Source organism: Haliaeetus leucocephalus, unplaced genomic scaffold, assembly GCF_000737465.1.
Source record: "Haliaeetus leucocephalus isolate CR32 unplaced genomic scaffold, Haliaeetus_leucocephalus-4.0 Scaffold536, whole genome shotgun sequence".
Lineage (NCBI taxonomy): Eukaryota > Metazoa > Chordata > Aves > Accipitriformes > Accipitridae > Haliaeetus > Haliaeetus leucocephalus.
The window spans coordinates 5379678-5388261 of NW_010972972.1; positions in this window are offsets into that span (position 1 = coordinate 5379678).

Consider the following 8584-nt stretch of genomic DNA (forward strand, 5'->3'; position numbering starts at 1 on the left):
AGGGTGTTTCACTGCTGAGCACGGGGGTACACGAGCAACCTCACGCCTCTGCCAGGACATGGATGGATGATGGATGGATGGATGGGGCAGACAAGCATCCATGTGCATCCTTGCATAGGTTTATGTGGGTGTATGAGAAAGGAAATACTACCTCCCTTTCACATTTCTACCTCCAAGCAGGTTCATGGTCCGAACCTCTGCCTAGTCACATGCAAAGAGCTGCAATTTGCTGGATGGAAAAAAAATCAGAGATCTGGGGAAAAAATCCTCAGGGGGACTGACAAGCCGCTCAGGTAAACAAAGAAATCACCTCGTGAGAGGCCTGAGAAAACCAAGGGTCTTGCTGTAACCAGGATACAGAATAATACCGCTCACAGGCTGAATTAAACAATAAGCCGATCCACTGCTAAAGCACCAGCGCACATACAAAGGCGTCACTCGCTTGTCGAAGGGGCATTTCAAATCTCCGAAGAATTACAGAACAAAACTAAAAACAACCCTTGGCAAACGCAAATCAGAGGTGTTAGCTGAAAAATAATCCCTCCTCTTTGTCAGGCCCTAGGAAGATGCCGGGCTATGAGGAATTTACATCTGTTAGACTCCATTTTCCGGAGTCACTAGAAACAACAGGGCTCTGGTGAAACCCCAAGGGCTCTTTTCCTAAAGACACCGGTTGCTTTAATTGAGCTGAAACTGGCTTAGATGTCCCTTGAATCTCTCCCCATTCTTTGTCTTCTGCTGCAAATGTCAGGACCCTGTCTGCTTTGAGAAAGCAAAGGAGGCTTTTAACTCTTTCAGCTCTGTTGCCTGGAGACGAGATGTTTTCTGGTGAGAAACCACCAGCAATTTCCAAAATGCTGCGGGAACATCAGCAGGTCCAGGGCTCCTGCTCTCCCTGGGCTGTGCAAACCCCAGCACGGTCAGGGAGGTGCTCGGTGGGACCAAGGAGGGGAAAGTCCTTGCAGGGACATCCCTGGTCCAGGAATGAGGTTTCAAGGTGTTTTCCATCCTGCAGTTTTACACTCACTAGAGTCCAGCCATGCCAGGGAGCTCGTTTGATTTTTGCTAGTGCAAAGGGACACCCAGACACATGGGAAGCATTTTCTGCTCACAGAAATTTCAGGCTAAGCCCTGGAGCAGTCGTATTGCCAGTTCCCAAAGCAGTTCTATTGCAAAGAGTCTGAGCTATTTGCTTATGGCTTATTATGACAAGGAAAGCCCCGTGTTCTGGATTTATTATGAACGAATCGGGTCCTTGGAAGAGCTGACCAAGGAGTGAAGCAAGGCTCAGCTGGGTAATAAGTATTTATGTCCTGTTCTTCTGTGGATATGTCATTTGCTTTTTGACTTTCTATTTCCTTAAATCAGGAGAGAAAAATACCTACTTATGGAAGGCTTTGAAATCTTCTGCTTAAATTAGAGAGGGATCAGAGATTTCCAGACAGTCAGGAGGAGCTGAGGGAGATGCATCTCCCTGCTGTGTGTAGATAAAATAAAACCTGTGGCTTGTTTTAGGGAAGAGCAGAGCTGTGTCTCTGAAGTACTAAACTAGCTAAGCAGTAGGTGACATGCCCAAACACTGAGCCCTGATCTCTACAGCCTATGTCCTGATACCCAGGTCAACCTCCACAGTGAATTTATCTAACTTATATTAGCTAACTCAGAAAGAGGCAAATTGTTTTCTGCAGGTATTGGGATCTCTCCAAGGACAACTTTAATCTAGCAGGAGGGGTTGAAGGGCAAGAACCTGAAAGGCCTATTTTGGCCCAGCTTGGCACCTCAGACTACACCCAAGCCTCACACAGACACTCATTCCTCTGTGGGAAGCCATCTCTGAAGGTCTCACCTTGTTCTTTGCCACTGACATTGTCCTGCTCTGCTCCTTTTTTCTTGCTCTCTCTTCCTGTCACTATCTACATTCTGGCAGGGGAACTGCAGATGTGGGTGACAGACAAAAAAGGCGCATCCATCAGCTCTGGCACTAATTGCAGATAGGTCCTGGCCTCATCGTGGTCAACCCCATCCTTACTAAGGGTCTTGCTACTGTTGGAACATCCTTCACAACTCTTAATAGTCATGGGATCATCTTTGAGGACTGGAAGGAAGTAGAACCAAACCCAAAAAACAATCTCATGATGGAGATAGGCTGGTATAAAACCCATCAGGTCAAAATAGGAAGAAGGACTTCAGCTTTATGGTGACTTCACATGGGTCTGGGCTGGAAACGGAGAGGTGAAGAGTCATCCTGCTGCACCTGTGAGGGACCACCGCACCCTGCAGTGTCCTTCTAGAAAGGAACCGTGCTATGGGTATTACCTTACATCGCGTCTGTCCTTGTAGTATCACAATCCCCTTCTTCTTGCTCTGGGGGAAGTGATTATATGGGATGGGAAGGATTTCTACTGGGAAATGAGAAGATACAGATTTATTCCCAGGCTTTCTGTGTAACTTTCAGCAAGTCATTCAACCTCTACCTGTCTGGACTTGGGTGATGATTTGCTATTTGAGAGCAATGATAACAGTGGAGAAAACTTCACGGGCCCTTAGATGAACCTCTCCATGGCAGGACCTACCCACCAAAAGGCTCATCTAATTTCTCCTGAAGCCTCATGTTTCTCTGGTCACTTTTACATTTTCCTTCTCGTGTTTTCTTTGCTGACTTGGGTTTCAGTTGCGGATAGGCTGGGGTGGACGTTCTCCTTGGCAGCATCAGAGAGAGATCATCATTGAGCTGTGACTGCAGGCATGGCAGGGACCGCCCAGCACTGATCACTAGTAATCCCTACAAGTCCTATGTTAGCACCTCCTGGGAAATTTTGCTGCTATTTAATTTACCCTGATTGCTTAATTCTCACCTCAATGGCTTTAAAACCTCATTTTTCTCCATTTTTTGTAAGATTCTCACCATTTCCTTATTTCCTAACATACTCACGGGCTTGCACACATGTGGCCCATAATATAGCTCCAACTACATTCTCCTTGGCTTTTCCCTTCTCAGGTATTTATAGTCATTGATCCGCTCTCCTACGGCTTGCGTTTAGCCTGGGAACATTAAGTTCCTTTAATCCCTCAATAGGTCGTCCTCTGTAATCCCTTTATCAGAGGCCCTTGCAACTCCGTTGATCAATGTCCATCTCCAAGTAGGAGGAGGAACCCATGAAGCCCTGAGTCACCCAGCTGTAGGCTTTGCAAATCGCCAAGCTTTGCGAGTCAGCACGGTGGGGCGTGCTCATGGGATTTCAGGAGTGGAGCAGGTTGCACATGGAGACCTGGCCACGCTCCAGGATCAGGGCTGAGAAAGCCTAACACGGGGGACCTGAAGGGACGTATGCAAGGGGCAATGCAACGGCATGTACGGGAAGCTAAGAGCACTGCATAGCTGTCCTGCTTTGCCCTGCCAGGAGAAGATTTGTCATAGCTCCTTGCTGAGTCCCTTCTTGAAGCCCCACCACATGTAGACCCGATGGGACTTCATGTCCCAGTGGAAGAGCTGGAAGCTTTCTCCAGATCACTGCTCTTCTCTTCTAATCATAAATAACCCTCTTTTTTTCCCTAAAGCCTCTCAGTCATTCATATGTACTCCTAGAGCTTCCCACCAAACTGATTTCCCCACTAGTGGGCAAAATTATCAGAAGGAAACTGAAGGTATCTTTTTAGTAGTCGTTAAGTGGTTTCTCTGAGTCCCATTCCTTCCCGACCCATCACTCCGCCAGCAGTAAGTGTATCTCCCCTGCAAGCTCCTCTTTGCTGGGGATTGTCCCACCACACCAAACCTCTGTGATACCATTGCACCAAGCTTGATCTTTGTCTGCCCCCAGCTCTGGGTAAGAGCACTGGTGTGAGAGAAGCCCATTTTTGCCTGCTGCTATATTTTTTTAATACAAATTCTTTCAAAATGCAGTCTTTCAGATTTTACTCCCCCTTCTACCTGTTGCAAAATCACCTCTGAAGTCTGGCTGGTTTACGCCAGTGATTTTTGTTACAGAATTTCATGTCTTTTACAGTACTTGAATTATCAGTTGAATTCTTCTTTTCATGCACTTCAATTATTCTCTTTATGCAGCGCTGATATGGATTTTCTTTGGCTGCAGTCCCATTTGGCCTTGAAGCACCTTCCCAACATATATGAATCATAAACAAAGTTGACAAGGAAAACAAGAACACCCCAGGCAAACCCTCGTTCCCAACAGTTGTGTGTGATTATAAAATGATTTAAGATGTGAGAAGCCACTAAAAAAATCCCCTGTAAGTTGCCACCCGCCGTGTTGTCGTGTTCTCTCGTCCCTGGTGATACATGTTGGGGACAGGAGCAATTCAGACAAACGTCACTGGTGCCTGCAAAGCTGGGTGAGTGCCTGGGACAGCCCTGCCATGGCAGGGACGCAGAGGCAGCAGTCCCGTTGAAGATAAATCTAGGTAAATAGCGCTTTCCTATGTCTAACTGGGGTAGTGTGGAGTTGAACTCACTTCACTGGGGGGTCTCCAGATGTGGTCCAGGTCCAGCTTCGGAGCTGGAGTCTCATCTACCGTCAGCCCATGAAGCTGATGCCCAGGGTCCCTCTATAACGGAGGAGAAAGGCTCCAAAGGAGATATGGGGCTTATACCAGCCCCACCTTGCTATGATTTTTTTCTTCATTTTCACTTCATTTCAGCTCTTGCCAGTGATCTCCTGGGAGCAATGGGGTGAGCTGCCATCCCTTTCCTCTGACGCTCGCGGGGAGGTCGGTGATTAGCCAGGAGCCAGATGCCTCCCTTTGAGATGGCTACCATTGTATAGGGGTTTTTTTCTAAATAAAACCACCTTCCCCTCCTATAAGGTCTTGTACTGAGCTTTGCCACACCATCCTTACAGTGCCATAACATTATTTCTTACAATAGTTGGTGGATCCGTGTGTACGGGAGGCAGGGAGAACGTGTACAGACAGCACGTGATGAGATGTCAGCTGGGGGTCCGAGAAAACAAGCTGATCCCTCTTCGTCATCAGATCCAGCAGAGAAAAACATAAACCTGGGCGAGCTCTTACGGTGGCAGCATCCACTCACATCTTCTGGGCAGTAAGTGTGCTCTTCACGCCATCACGAAACGCAGGAGAGACTATCAAACCTGCCCCAGGATGGTCTCCAGTATCTTAAGTTTGACTGAAAGGTGTCCTGGCTTCATCTGAGGATGCCAGGAGAAGAAGATTCCCCAGGTCCCCTATTAATCAACTCCCAAAACGTCCCGGTTATCATTGCACAGGGGGTGCTTGGAGCTATTGCCTGCCTCCACGCCAGCAGATCCCAGCATGGATGGGACAGGGAACCACCGCCTGGGGTGTCTACCCAAAGTCCATGCTGATTTTGGGTGCTGCAAAATATCGGGCTCGCTCTGGTTCCCACCCCACCATGGTGCCCTCAGCATCACACCAACGTTGGGGCAGGATTGTGCCCCAGGCTGGTACACTGCGATGCTGAGTGACACTCGTGTCCTTGGCCATCCCCAAAACCAACGTCCCACCGTGTGGCATCACGCTCGACCGTGGCCTTTTCCCAGAAGAGGCTGGAGAAGGAGAAAGCTATTCCTGCTTTCTGCCGTGGTGGCTGTAATTTAAACACAGAGACGGTTTTATTTATTTAACTCCCTTCCTCTCTGAGAGAGGTTTGCAGCCAGCAAATCAATTTGCTGATTAGAGCTAATGGATTTTACTTGACGTAAGCTATTAAATTATTTCCATAGCTGATTCCTGAAAGTGAATGAGCGGCCATGCTTCAGGATTTATATATAACTATATGTTTCACTGCAGGAGACGCCAAGCAATTTTTTCCATTCTGCAGCTTCTAACTCCATCCAGGTCTGCCTGATATCTGCAGAGCAGCGAAGTCTCCTGATGCTGCAAAACCTCACAGAGCGGTTTTGCCCATGTCTTTTCTTACCAAAAAAAAAAAAAAAAAAGATGGGTAGTGCATGACCGAGCGTTTTTGTGTGAGATGAGCCCAGGCTCTTTGCAGATGGGGAAAGCTGAGAGAAAGGTTCAAAACCAGTTTGTGCACGTGGAAATCCCCAGTCTCCAAACGGGTGCAAGGTGCTGTGCAAACCCCAGCACTGCTGGGTGCAGAGCCGGGACACCCCTTAGCTCCCACATGGGAGCTAATGGGTTCGTATGGGCTTGCACCCACCAGAAACACACTAATATATTACCTCCCCCTTATATTAAAAGCAATTAATTACACTAACAGGTCTTAATGCAGCAAACCCCAAAACAGCGACGTGGATGCAATTCAAAACTTTTTCTGCAGGAAATACCCAAGCGTGTGCGGGGCCTCTGTGGGCATCAGATCTCAGACCAAGATGGGTTTTACGCCTTCAAAAATCACCGTGGCAGCTTTGAGATACATGCAATTACAGAGAGTATTTAAAAATAAGCACATCCTTGAAGTCCACCCGCCGACAAGCTTGATCCCACTGCAATTGCACGTCTGCCTTGCAGACCTTGGCTCACCATCGTGGGGTGACGCTTTTCCAGTTTTCCTTGTTGCCGTTCCCATATATTTCTTTTTTTTTTTTTTAATACCACAGTCCATCGGACGTAAAAAGCTGTTTACCGTCGTCCTGTGCAGAAAGCAGCGTGCGTGGAAGTGCAGGGCTGGGGTCTGACACCAGCGGTTTCGGGACGACTCTCTCACCTTTGCTGCACGACCTGGATGAGCCGATGGTTTTAAGTTCTGCACACGGAATGTGCAGTGCAGCAAGAGCCTTATAATATTGGTTCTAAAGGTAAAAATCAGCCTAAAAAGTGATTAGCGCGTCTATCATGGGTGCTGAGGAGCACCCACCATGCTTACAAAAGCAATACGCCGTGCACTGATGCCCCAGAAAATTGTGGCTCTGTCCCAACCTAGGAGATGCTCCAGAGCTTCCTAAATCTTTAATTATATTCACCCCTTTTAATTGCACTGGATGTAATAGCAGGGACAATATAATCCTTGGGGACAAAGCAACGCCTGTGTATAGACACCTCTAGGTGTCTTTTTTTTTTTTTTCTCCAAGGCTGCTTTTTCATTCAGCCATCCCTATCAACGAGGGCTCCAATCCCATCTGTAAAATGGGTTTCCACAATTTACCTACAGGTAAGAATGAAATTAAGCAAATCGAGGCAAAAACAAGCAAAAAAAAAAAAAAACCCAAAACCCAAGCCCTTAGGGTCCAAGACTCAATAAAGGGGATGCAAAACATTAGATTAAAGAAACAATCCCGGCAGGAGTAATCCTGCTTTTCACTGCGCTCCCAGCAGCTGCAGCCGCTGCCCGGTGGGAATTGGGTTTTCTTGTTGTAATTCAGTATTGGAGTGTGCGGATTTCGGAGGCAGCGGGATCATGGATTTTATTCATTTTATTATTTATTTTTATTGATTTATGTTCCCCGGTGGAAATGGCGGCACCGCAGCCACGCCGATAAAGACCCGCGAGCTTCGAGTCTGGGGTCTTCTTCATGGAGTTGGACCAGAAGGTGGATGGAGTTGGGCTGAAAATGGACTTTATTGGGTTCGCAGGATAAAGATGCAGGTGGAGAGGGAGGGGTGGAGGAGGGAGGATGGAGGATGGAGGATGGAGGATGGAGGGATGGAAGGATGGAGGATGGAGAGATGGAGGATGGAGGATGGAGGGATGGAAGGATGGAAGGATGGAGGAGGGAGGAGGGAGGATGGAGGATGGAGGATGGAGGATGGAGGGATGGAGGATGGAGGATGGAGGGATGGAAGGATGGAGTGAAGAAAGTTGGAGGGGAGCAGGCGGAGGCGAGGGCGGGGAGTGGGGTACGGGCTGGGATTTGGGGTTGTGGATCCACCCTGGGAGTGAGAACAAAGAGGCGGCCATGGGCCGGCCTTGGGCAGGGGGTCTTGGGTTGGTTTTGCAGCCGGAAGCCTGTAATGGAACATGAAAAACCAGCTAAAGTGAAAGAATGAAGCGTGGGCGTGTATGTGCACGGCTGCGCACACGCGTGTGGGTTTGGCTTTAGCCACAAAAACCCCACAGGGAGGGGAAATGGGCTCAGCCGGCCGGCAATGCCGCAGCTCGGTGAAGATCTGCGCACGCGTCTGTGCACGCGTGTGCGCACACGTGTGTATGGGGGTCTGGGTGTGTGCGCACATATGTGCTTGCACATCTGTACATCTGCGTGTATATATGTGTATCCGCACACAAGTGTGTCCGTGCACATAAATGTGTGTGCAAATCTCTGCACGCGTGTCTGTCTGTCGGTAGGCATAAATGCGCACACTAGCATGTATGTGTGCACACATATACATGTGCAAGTGTCTGTGCATGCGCGTGTGCATGCGTGTCCATCTATGTGCAAGTATGTGTATGCATGTGTCTGTGTGTGTACGTGTACCTGAGGGCACATCTGTATGCAGGTACGTGAGTGTGCGCACACGAGTGTCTCTGTGTACGCCTCACGTGTGTGTGCTGGTGTACACGTGAACATGTGTCAATGTGCCCGCTTGTGTTCCTGTTTGCACGCGTGAGTGCACGTGGGTGCAAACGCGTAGGCACTTGCGTCTGCGAGTGCGCGCGTGTGGGAACATACTAGCACGCACGTGTGTG